Raw genomic sequence first — 11,917 nt, 5'->3', positions numbered from 1 at the left:
GTGGAGGCCGCCGGGGAGGCCCCGCGTCGGGCGCCGCTCTGCCCGCGGTCGGTGCAGAGCTGCGGTCCGGCCCCTCGGTGAGGAGTGGGACAGCTGGGAGAGGCCTGCCCCGGCGGGGGAGGGCGTCCTGCCGCCGCTGCGCGGGTCTCTGCCCGCAGCCCCCGGGGCAGGGGCATCGCCGCGCTGCTGGCGAGGCCCGGCGTTTGGGGGCAGCCGGGCCGCTGGCCGGTGCCACGCGTTGCTCCGGCGGGCGGGGCAGGTGGCGTGCCCAGGGCCGGCAGCGGGGCCGGGGCTGGCGGAGTGCTCGCCGTGCCCCGGCGCGCAGCGCGGCGGGTGATGCAAGGCCGCTGCCGGGTGCCGTGTGCTCCTCTCGTGCGCCTTCTGGGCTTTGCTTATCGGAACGGCGCTGACAGGAGTGGTCAAGTGGGAACCGCACAGCTGTCGAATGTACTTCCAGTACTTACTACTGCTGTTAATAAATGTAGAGAACGAGAAATGAAGAACGAAAGAAGCATGTGGTCACATAGATTGCTTTTCCCTTTCGAGTACTACTTGCTTCGTTTTGTTTGGTAGTGGTAAACTGCCAGCTTTTCTTATAAAACACCTGACAGTGTTGTAGCTTCCTAAGGCTTGCATTTCAGGTGCTTCAGGAGTGTGTATCATGTTGGAATTCAAATAATACGTTTGCTAAAAACCTTCTATGAGTTCTGAATGTAGGTTTTGTTACTATTTCTAACATACTAACATTGGTGTAGACCCTTTAATCTTTTGCCTTTTTAAACAATTGACTGTAAAGTAGTACTGTTGAAATGAAACTGGTAAACTTAATTTTTGCAGAGAAGAAATCTAATAGTCAAGCTTAGTTACTTTCCAGAGGATTGACTTGACTTGAGTCTAGCCAATGAGTAGAAAAAATATTGGAAGTTTCAGAGACAGTGCAGCAAGGCTTATGTACGTCCACATGGTAGGTTGCAGAGCTAAATTTTTAGGAGGAAGAAAACCAAACCAGCCATCCGGTCAGATGCAAGCTGGCCTTCATCTAAAGATGGTATTGATTATATCAGTGAGGTGGTGAGTCTGATTAAACACATGCTGCTTTTCAGCAGATGCTGTACTAAAATGATTTTCTTTGGATCTGACTTGCTTCTAGCCGCTGGAGACTAAACTTGCATTATCTTGGAATTATATGTGTAGATATTTGCAGGAACTTTCTTCACATTTATATGGGAATACAGACCAACTCCTAGCTAGGGCCTTTGTGAGTTGTATAAATAAACCAGTTTACATGTTACACCTCAGTTTTCTCTAAAAGCTGGTTTGGCCTTTGGAAGAGGTTAGGTCACGACTTCCACTGAATCAGAGAGAAGGCAAGAAATTCTCAAACAACAGTATTTTATTCTGACAGTTCTGTGTTTACAGAACTTGCTTTGAAGCTAAACCTGAAGCTCCTGGAGCAGGTCCGGTAGAGGGGCATGAAGATGATTAAAGGACCGAAACATCTCTCCTATGCAGAGTGACTGGGAGAGTTGGGCCTGTTCAACTTGAAGAAGAGACAAGTGAGAGGAGACCTCATAAATGTGTATAACTGTCTGAAGAGAGGGTGTCAAGAGGATGGATCAAGGCTCTTTTTGGTGGTGCCAAGCACTAGGGCAAGAGGCAACAGGGAGAAATTCATGCGCAGGGAGTTCCACCTGTACGTGAGGAAGACTCTCTTCACTGTGTGGATGACTGAGCACTGGAACAAGTTGCCCAGAGAGGTTATGGAGTCTCCCTCACTGGAGATACTCAAGAACTGTCTGCACTGTGCCATGTACTCTAGGATGACCCTGCTTGAACAGAGAGGTTGAACCAGATGACCCACTGTGGACCCTTTCAGCCTTACCCATTATGTGATTATATGATCAAGATGATTGTAATTTGGCCCCTAAAATAGTTGCAGTCCCTTGCTTCTCAGTATCATTTACAGTTTTACTAGGTGTAGTGTTCTGTTTTCAGGAAGAACATTTATAGTTGAAAAATACTTTTTTTACAGAGTTAATAGAAAACTGATCCTTCGCAAAAAAGCTGGTGTATATTTCTGCACGTCCTCTTGACCTACAGTGCTTTCTCTGAAAAAGTTTTCCTTTAAAAATACTGAACTGGACTGCACTGAACTAAGGGTGGTCTGTGTTATTCCTGGTCTATGTCATTCGTCTTCTGTTACGTGGTTACATGAGCTGCTAATGGGGTGCAGAGGTGGCTGGGGGAAGGAAAGACACGTTGTCTCTTGCTGGTTAGTTATCGTGTAAAGTTTGTTTGGAAGCTGTTAAACGTGGGATTAATTCTAGTTCATATGGGCGTTTTGAGTGCTGAACAGGTTTCTTTTCTCCCTCCTACAAAATTTCCCTGTAGAAAATTGAAGTCTTCATTACTTCAAATAACAGCTTGCTGTTTTCCTGGTAAATTGTTTATAGTAACAATTGTTGAAGTTGGTTTTGAGCACTTTGTAGCCTACACATTTTCTTAAACTGAATTATGCTTTAATGTTTGAAGAGAGAACTGAGACCAAAATCTACTCTCTAGTTCAGATAAACTTATCTAATCAAAAGCAGTTTAACAAATAACCTGTAATGTGTAGTTGAAACTTCATTAGAAATATAATAGCTGATGTCTGAACTAAAAAGAGAAGGAAACAAGAGTAGGACCCAGAAACAGACTGAGAGACATTAGACTTCTAAATCCCTAATTGTAATCCTCAGAATCTGTTTTCATTTTACCCTGTAGCTCTGTTTTCAAAGAAAATGTTTGTCTAGTGTCTCTCTCCTGTAGCAGCCAGTAGGAGGTGCTAAGTTGATGTACTGAAAACAGAAGGATGACAAATCCAATTATACCTTCACTATCATATTATGTTCTAGTAATTAGTGATTTAAATAACTGATTATGTGCTTCTAAGCTGTGGAGTTCAGAGGCTACCAAGGTATTTGATGTCTGTTAATTCATCTAAGCATACCTGAACTTTTAGTCTTTTTGGCATCTTGTGGCAATGAATTCCCAAATTTAATTATGTTCTACATAGGAAAAGCATTCTACTTGGTATTAATTTCACGTTACTATTAAGTTTTGTCATGTACCTCCTTATTCTTACATTATGAGCAATAGTCAGTCATTGTGTATTTACCCATTCTTGCTTTTTAAATACCTCATCACATCACAGAAAGGAGCAATTTTGTGTTTACTGCAAGCACAACCCCTACGGATATATACAATCAGGGCATTCTTTATGCTCATCTCTCGCTCAGGAATTTGACTGCCTCTGTTTGCACAATGCCAGTGTGAGCACATTCCTGTACCAGGTTTAGGAGTTAGCTTTCATCACAGTTGAAGTGCTTGAGATTTGTGTCTAAAACAATGTTGATAGTACACCACTGTTTTGGCTGTTTCTGGCCTGCACAGCATCAAAGCTTTCTTCCACCCTTCCAGCCCAGCAAGTCGGCCAGAGGGTGGGCAAGAGGTTGTGTGGGGACACAGCTTGGACAGTAGACCTAAATTGGCCAGTGGGTTGTGCTGTACTCTGTATTGTCATGCTCAGAAATAAAAACAGAGGTAGAGGAAGAAGAAGGGGCTTTTTTTGCTTCCAAGATGGTTTTTTTTTGGAGATCAGTAAACTGGAGCTTGGAGCACTGGTGACCATATGGGATGTGGTTAAAATTTCTTTCCTTCACTTGGGGGGTATTTTTCCTTTTCTTCCTCTATTAAACTGTATCTCAACCCTTAAGCTTTTTTTCTTTTCTTCTTCTTTTTTTCTCCCCTGTCCCACTGTGGGGGGTGAGTAAGCAGCAGTGTGGCTGCTGGCCAGGGTCAAGCCACGCCAACACTGCACAAACACCTATAAAGGTGATTGAACGAAGCAATAGCAGCATGCTGTGGTTCTGTGGTAATGGTGCTCACTAAATTAACCAGTGGTGTGAAAGATCCCTATTCTGGGTGTATTTCTTGAGCTTATTCTGGATATAGATATTTCTTTTGAAGTTGAACACAACTGTGTCTAGTTCAGTGAAAATCCTTTAGACTAGAGTGAAGCCAAGAAAGAGTTAGGCTTCAGTAGCAATGTGGACTGTATCACAGAAAGGGCAGTTGGTGTTTTCTGTCTTCTATGCCGTACATAGACATGGGGACTAGAGTTTGGTGGCCAGCTTGTTGCTGAGTGCAGTCTGAGATGCAAATTAAAACTCTTGCTCTTTTTCTGTCTTGTTAAATCTAGTGTGTGCTAGAGAAAAATAATGTTAAAAGGAAGGTGGAGAATGTTTTACCTGGTTGATATTTAGGGATAGAAAAGTTGATAGCTCTCCCCTTTCATTGCATGTGGAACTTACGGGTATAAATTATACTTCCCGTAGACTTTACCATCATTTGTTCTAAAGCATGTGTTTACTCTGAGCCATCTGTTACTCTTGCTTGCCCAAAGGCACGTTGGATGTTTGGCCTAAAAAATAGATGGAATCTGATATTACAAGCCTGAATCTTAAACATAAATAGGTCTTACAGTAAGAAGAGATGATTATGGAATGATAGGTTGCTGATTGAAGCATTTGTCAGGTGAACTATGGAGCAAATTTCAGTTTTCCAGTTGTAAACTGCCTTCTGAGAAAGTTGGGAGAATAAGTAGATGACTTTGTGCAGTTGTGACCACCTTGCCTGCATTCAAATATTTTGTAAACCAGCCAGCCATTTAAACAACTGCTCCTTTCTTTGAAACTGGTGAGGACTGCTGAACTGTGTCACTTAATGAGTTTCTATTTGGAAACTGGATTCTGATGAATTTGTTCAAGGAATAGGAAGACAATAGTCTTAGCTGCTGCTCTAAGGGGGAACAAATGTTCAAAAAATGTACAGACATGGTACTTCATGATACGGTTTAGTGAGCATGGTGGTATTTGGCCAAAGGTTGAACTTGATGATCCTGGAGGTATTTCCAACCTTAATGATTCCATTATTCTAATATGTCCTCTCCTTGAAAGATTAGGGAAGAGTAAAGAGGATCTCTGAAAGTCCTCTCTTCCACTTCTTCTAAGAAATTTATTATTTGTCGTGAGTTGACCCCAGCTAGTAGCCAAATGCCCCCCCCCCCCAGCCTCTCACTCACTCCCTTTGGCTGTGAATCTGGGTGAAAATCCAAGACATTTAACAGTTGCTTGGGAAGACAAACCCCATAAGTATGGATGTGTGTCCTTTTTCCCCACACCCCTCGCTTCTCATTTCCCAGAGTTTTTACTGCTGAGCATGATATCATATGGTACAGATCTATGTTGCTTCCAAAGCATGAGTATAAATAAAATGCTTGGTTATATAATTTTCTTGTTAGTGTAGCATTTTTGTTTCTGTGGTGTCTTTAAAAGTTGATTCTATAAATCTGAACAGTTGGCCTATAACAGTTGTGCCATGCTAAATACTCATAATAATTGTTCAAGGGCTTTTAACTGTTCAATAGGAGAACCTTGTGTAATTATGTATGTATTAGCTTAAAACATATTTTCTAAAATATGTTTTAAGAAATTTTACATACATTCTAGGAGAATATGACTATGATTTGAGAAATGCAACCATTTAAAAAAAACGTACAGCTTGAAAAATCCTGTTTTAACCTCCTCAGATCACTAGAGACATAATGAGGCTATTTTCCTTTTTATTATATCATCCAAGAATTATATTACGCCTCAATTTATGTTCCCCCCTTTCCTTATGTAATGAGGAGACGTATTTGTAAGCTCTGAAAAGAAGGTTTGGGATTTCCTCACTGTAGGAAATTGTACAGGCATCTTTCTCAAAATATCTTCTTGCATGTATGGCCAGCATTATAGACAGACAGCCCAGGATGGGTAGGCAGCAGTTGTTAGTTTTGATTCTAATTTGCACTTGTAACATTGCAGCACTACCCTTTTTTTTAAAGTTCTAATTCTAAACTGCAGTAATGATAAATTATTAATTAGAAAGCTGTTACTTGCTGGTCATCAAATAGCTGACGTGCTGTTTGAAGTGCCTGTGTGGCATGTGAGCTCTGAAGAGAAGACAAGGGAATCTGTCTTTAATAATATTACTTTATGGGACCATGTGTGTATTCAATAGTTGAGTGTTGCTTAAATGTATTTTTAATTAACTTATTTTTCCTTCGTAGAAGAGCCTCTGCCTTGAAGTAGGCATGTTTTCAGGCTGTAGGCGTATACTTATAATGCAAGGTACACCTTGAATTAATTTTCTTTCATACATTTTTAGGCTGAAATTTTGACTTCTTTCATCCCTATATCCTAGCATTGCTAAGTAGTATTTAAGCTAAATCAAAAGTGGACTGGCTTGGGACAGCTTATTGTGTGTCTCATATAACCTTGGGTTTCTTTACAACTCTCTTTGTAGGGGAGGGGGTAGTATTGCCTCCAGGCAGTAGGAGGAAGTTCTGAAGGGCAAGGCATCCCCAAAAGGCTGGTGTGATTTGGACTGAAAAGCTTGTCTTTATAGGTTGATTTTTGGGACTCTAAACATCTTCACTACACTTCAATATTTGACCACGTTAGGTCAGTGAGCTCTCTTACGAATGTGCCTCTGTTTGCTTTTCTGATAGGAAGAAACTTTTTAACCACTGGGCTGGACTGAACCTTCAGTGTGCTGAGACAAGGATCCAATAAGCATGGAAAGACTGCTAGACTCTGAGTAGTTCATTTATATGGACATATCTTTGGAATAGTTTTTATATATGCTGACAGAGACTTCTGGGAGGACTGTTAGAAACACTGAGCAGTAGTATAGTGTATTCATAATTAAAACACTTTTTAGAAGAATTTTGGATAAAATACTCAGCTTTCAGGTCCCAGTTGCTGTGTATTATTGGAAAGATACTAACTAGAGAGTTTTCTGCAAACTCTGTAATGACTTTTTTACTCCTTCCCTCTTCAGAAATTATGACAGGTATCAAACAATATAGTGAATGGTAGAAAAAGTATAAAGGACATCTTTTAGAAAATACTACAAATATTATATAAAAATTAAATGAATGCAATAAATTCAAATATTGCTAAATATAGCAAACACTTAAAATTGCACAATACACTTGCATTATTTTAATTAAATTGATGCATTTGTGTGGACAATAACATCTGGTTCTTATTTTATGTAATGAGTCATTTTCTACATATTTCTGTATTGTCTACTGCAACCATTGGTAAAATTCTGACTCAAAAGCTGCTGGAAATAGGATGAGCTTATTTATAGCTGATAGTTTGGGGAACTTTTCATTTAGTGATGGCCAAAGTTGGCCAGAATCTGTGTTCCTTTTAATGGCCATACTTTTAGTACATGACAATTGAATTAATGTTCTTGTCTATTACTAGGAGGGCTATAGAATCTACAGCCTCTTTCTTAACTGGTGTAAAACTCTGCATATGTCTGAAATATGTTCTGAAAAATAATTCTGTAATTTAGGTACTTGCAGTTTTTCTGTTTCAGATTGCCAGCATTACCACTATTATTACCAGTTTTATTGATAAAATTGCTTAACACAAAAAAAATTTAGTATTTTCTCTAAATGAGAAATTGTGCTTCAGTGCTTTCATAGAATAATTGTTCTGTAAGATGAAATGTGGATCTTGGCATAAGTTGCACTGTGCTTACACAGCTACTGTGCATTGTCTACAAGATGCAATGATTTTATTAGCCATAATTAATTACTAAAGAAATCCCCAAGAAGGAATGTCAATGTTTGGTAAGACAGTTACTTCAGAACTGACATCCTGTCTTTTGCAGGTTCATAGCAATATGAACATTGCTAATGACTTTGCTGCAAAGAAAGTTAATGACTTAGTGGTTAAGAAGAAGACAGCAGTCCTACTCATACCACCTCTCCTTTTTGACTTGAGTAACAATGTACAGGCAGGGTCTTAAGGATTAGTGTACCTGGCTTAGTCTTTTATTTTATTGCATTTGAGATCCTTTGTGAATGATAAAATAGGTTATGTTTTTCTCAAAAGGGATGTTTAGTGTTTCCTTCAAAAACATTTGGGAGAATGCTCCAAATACAAAACGATCCAGTTCCCACCTTGAGGCTTATTGAAACCCTATTTTGAAGGAAATCAACATTAATTATGAAGGATAATTGTGGTGTTGAGTGGCTATTAAGCATCTAAGTCATTTATAACTGGGGGATAATACAGTATTTGAGGCATTTGTTTAGTTATCTATAAATATGGTAAGTGATTTGAGTGCTTAAACACATCACTGTAAGGTTTAAAGACCTCACAGAATTACACCTTGTAGTGGCCAGTAATTCACTCTGGGGACTTTATCCTTGTATGTGCTTGCTGTTCACTACCAGGAGTGTGTTACAGAGACTTTTTTACTACCATCTGAACAAGTTCTCCAGCATGCTCTTAGCCCAGCAGTTATGCAGTTGTGTATTATACATGTACTATTACAGCACTTATATTTGCTGAAGTGCATCCCACGTCCTCTCAGCCATCCTCAGTGAGATGCAATAATATTTGTGTTACTTAGCTGTCATTAACTCAAAGCTTTTTCTTTCTCTCACTTATCTATTGTTTTTCATCCTCCTTTTACTTCCTTTAAACACATGCATCCCTATTTACCTTCCATACATGTGTTCCTTTAGTGACAAGCCTTTCTGGAATGGAGTAAGATGAACCGCCTGAGGTTGTTTTCAACCTCTGTTGATGGCACGGGGTGTAACAGAGACACAGAGTCCCCCCTATTAAACTTAAAGCAAGATGAAACAAATGACACCTCCACCATCCCCATCTTGTATTTGTGGCTTGTGCCTAGTGTTTAAATGAACATACATGTTATATATGTTGAAGTTGGAAATTTGCTTATAGTACATCTCCTCATGTAAGGCAAGTCTTGAAGTTTCTGTTGCTTGGGATACAGCTTGTCTCTCGCTGCAGGGAACTTAAGGCAATGAGGTGTAAAACTACAGACATTTTTCAGTTTAACAACTGAATTACATTTTATGTGCTTGGAAAAGGAAGAGAAGTTATTCTGAAAAATGTGTTGTTTTAATTTTTTTTTTTCTTTTTAACAATAGCAATCCTTAGTAACTATCTCAAAGTATACCTAAAATGAACACATTATTGAGCCAAGCCACATCTTTGGAATCATCCCAGAACAGTATCAGGCATTATCACAGGAAATGCCTTTCCAGCTGATGCAAGCAGTGTTAGACAGCTGTTGTTTAATCCCATATGCATGGCTAAGATTATGAAAAAATGTGGAAAGGGTTAATACTCTACTGAATGAATAACTTGTAATTCCATTATTTGATTTTCTAGGGTTTTTTGTTTATTTAGTGACTTATGTAATTAAGATGCTGAAATTATCTCTAATGTGAATGATGGCACACAGGCACTGTTACGCCTCTTTGTTATGCTGAAGCACTTGTTTGAATTTTGGTATTCTCTCAGTTGAATACTGTATGTCAAGAAGCCACTATTTCTTCCTGAGTACATATTCCTTGCTGTCACCCTTTCAAAGACTGACCCAGTCTTGACTGGAGATCAGAAATATATGACCCAGCAATACTTGACCCAGACAACTTGAGAGAATTCCAGGGAGATGTCTGGGCCTTTTGTAGAAAGTGAGATATCTGAAAGTATACAGTTGTTAATATATCACACAGCACTGTTTGTAAAGGTGCAAAATACAAAGTTGGAAAATACTGTTGTTTTAGTGTCATGATTCCACCTGCTATTTCTGATTAATGTCCTAGACATTATTAAACCACTATTATCCCCACCTAACAACTTTGATGTAGGTGTGTATTTGTACTGCATCAAGCATGCTTGGATAAGAAACTTAATTGAATCTAATAAAAGTGTTCTCATTGGTGCAAAATAGCTTTTTAATCTAATGGTTTCATTTTTTTCTTTAAAGTGTTTTCTTTAAAATATTTTTCCTTTGATATGTACAATGTAGAAAGCGTATACACCAAGTAGAATGTGATGTTTGGTTTTTTAAAAATAATTGAGCCTTATTTGTAAATAAAATGTGAAGTTTACTTTTCCGTTAATGAAGCTGCTGCAGTTAATTGTAGCCATTCCAACATGTATTCCTATCAGTGAAATTTAATGTTTGGTATTTTTAATCTTATGCAGTCGTGTAAAGTAAAATATTCTGTGTATTGATAAATTTCAATGTCTTAATGTGCCCTTATGGTCACACCATTTGATTTATATATATTTAAAATGTAAAAAAAGTTACTGCACTGTCCCTTTAGTTTTTGTATAGCCTTGTGGGTGGGATATCTTTTGCCTTTTTAGTTTCTTTTTTGTTTGAAATGTTTCCACTTTCTCAAGTGACAGAGAAAATGCCGTTTGATTCAAATACATTGTGGTCAATAGCAACCTGCTATTCACTGCCAGTGCCTAAAGTCTCTTTTTCTTTATAATGTTCTTTGATTAGATTAGTTACTAGTAATAACTTCTTTAGGTTTTATAAATTGCAAGTTTACATAGACAGCAAGAAACTTGTTAATAGTTGGAAGAATTATAGGTAATACAGTCAAAATCTGGGAACATGGCTTAATATTCCTTAAATAGTTTAAACAAAATCACTGCTGTGAGGTTTTAAGGGACAAGTAAAAAGTAAATATTATAGACTGCAGAAGCTGGTGCTTTAGGATAGTGTAACTGTGGATTTTACCTGTGATTTTTAGCTGTGTTAATGCTATGTAATTCCATCATTTGTAAGGAAAGAAAGACTTCTGTTCAACATGAACATTAACGTACCAGATCTGAGCATTCACCTTCTCTAAGCCCTACTGGGCAGCTGGCTTGATCTGTTAGAGAGCATGGGAATTAAGTAAATTTAAAAAGGATCTGTGTTTTACAGTAATCTCTGTAATATTTCAGTGAAGAAGAGAAAGAAATGGTTCTGTTATTTTCTTGTATTAGAACCATAGGAAGGCCAGGAGTTGGAGGAAAACATAAGTAGCTGGTGAATAGATGAAGTGGAAAACTTCACTAGTAATTTTTGTTACCTTTGTGGTATTGCTAGAAATTTTTTTTAATGTTTCACTTCAATGAATAAAAACCTGCTGAGATTATGATTCATGTTGACTTTCAAACAATAAACTTTGAATTGTTTCTTACCTGAGTATACTCTGAGTATAATGTCTTTATGTTTTACTTTCTCCTATAAAAAGTTTCAATGTTAAAATCGCACTTGCTTTTAAAAGAAGAAAAACAGACTTTAAAAGTTGCTTTCTCTCATCTTCACAAAGCTTTAGAAGGGTGGATATTGCTCTTTCTGATTTACAAACAGGCTTGGTGGAAAGTTACATGTTTTTTTAAAAAGGCAGGAAATCTGAGACAGTTCTAGGAATCATTAGCAGAATGTGCCCAAAATGTCCTCAATTGGTTAGTAGTGGGGGAGGAGAAGAATTATTTTTACCATGTAAAGTTGCACTGATCTGAAGGTTAAATTCCCATTCCATTTGTCCTATCAAAATGATTTAAGATAGTACCTTTCTCCTACTTTTCTTTAGGAGGAATGGGTAGAAGGATGGCAAAAGTTCACCTTCTATATGTGGGCCCGGGTAAAGAGGATTTAATTGCCACTGCCTTTTAGGTCCTTGTTCCAAAACCAGCAGATCTTAGCTGGATCATTTGGTAGTACACATGTTTCAGATCCACCTGTGGGCAAACAGATACATTTCTCTCAAACCAGAAGGAATTAGTTTACCTTATGATGGCTGTGGGAAGACAAGGAGTAGCTGATCCACTCTGAAGGCAGTGTGATGTGGGCAGGTATCTACGTAAGGAGGCTTTATGTGAAGGCAGGTAACGTATTTTGTTAAAAACAAATATAAATTTACACTGCATCTTATAGGGCCACATGATTTTTGATTTAGTGTTCAGAGCTGGCTCTAATATGTTGCAGA

General features: G+C 38.5%; 1 protein-coding gene across 2 annotated transcripts in view; it reads left to right on the top strand.

The window, feature by feature from the left end:
* ASCC3 (activating signal cointegrator 1 complex subunit 3) overlaps positions 1 to 11,917 on the top strand; it is a 257,776-nt gene that overhangs the window by 611 nt on the left and 245,248 nt on the right. The window contains exon 1 of one of the 2 annotated variants that reach the window (XM_042016302.1): positions 1 to 77. The exons of the other annotated variant lie outside the window; for it this stretch is intronic. The gene's annotated coding sequence lies outside the window, so the exon portion shown is untranslated. The remainder of the gene's footprint in view (positions 78 to 11,917) is intronic. 2 annotated transcript variants of the gene reach the window in all.

Source organism: Corvus kubaryi, unplaced genomic scaffold, assembly GCF_017639235.1.
Source record: "Corvus kubaryi isolate FWS band 111438036 unplaced genomic scaffold, C.kubaryi_AGA036_p1.0 split3-73, whole genome shotgun sequence".
Taxonomy (NCBI): domain Eukaryota; kingdom Metazoa; phylum Chordata; class Aves; order Passeriformes; family Corvidae; genus Corvus; species Corvus kubaryi.
The sequence above is the reverse complement of the archived record's forward strand: the minus strand, read 5'-3'. Positions and strand labels throughout refer to the sequence as shown.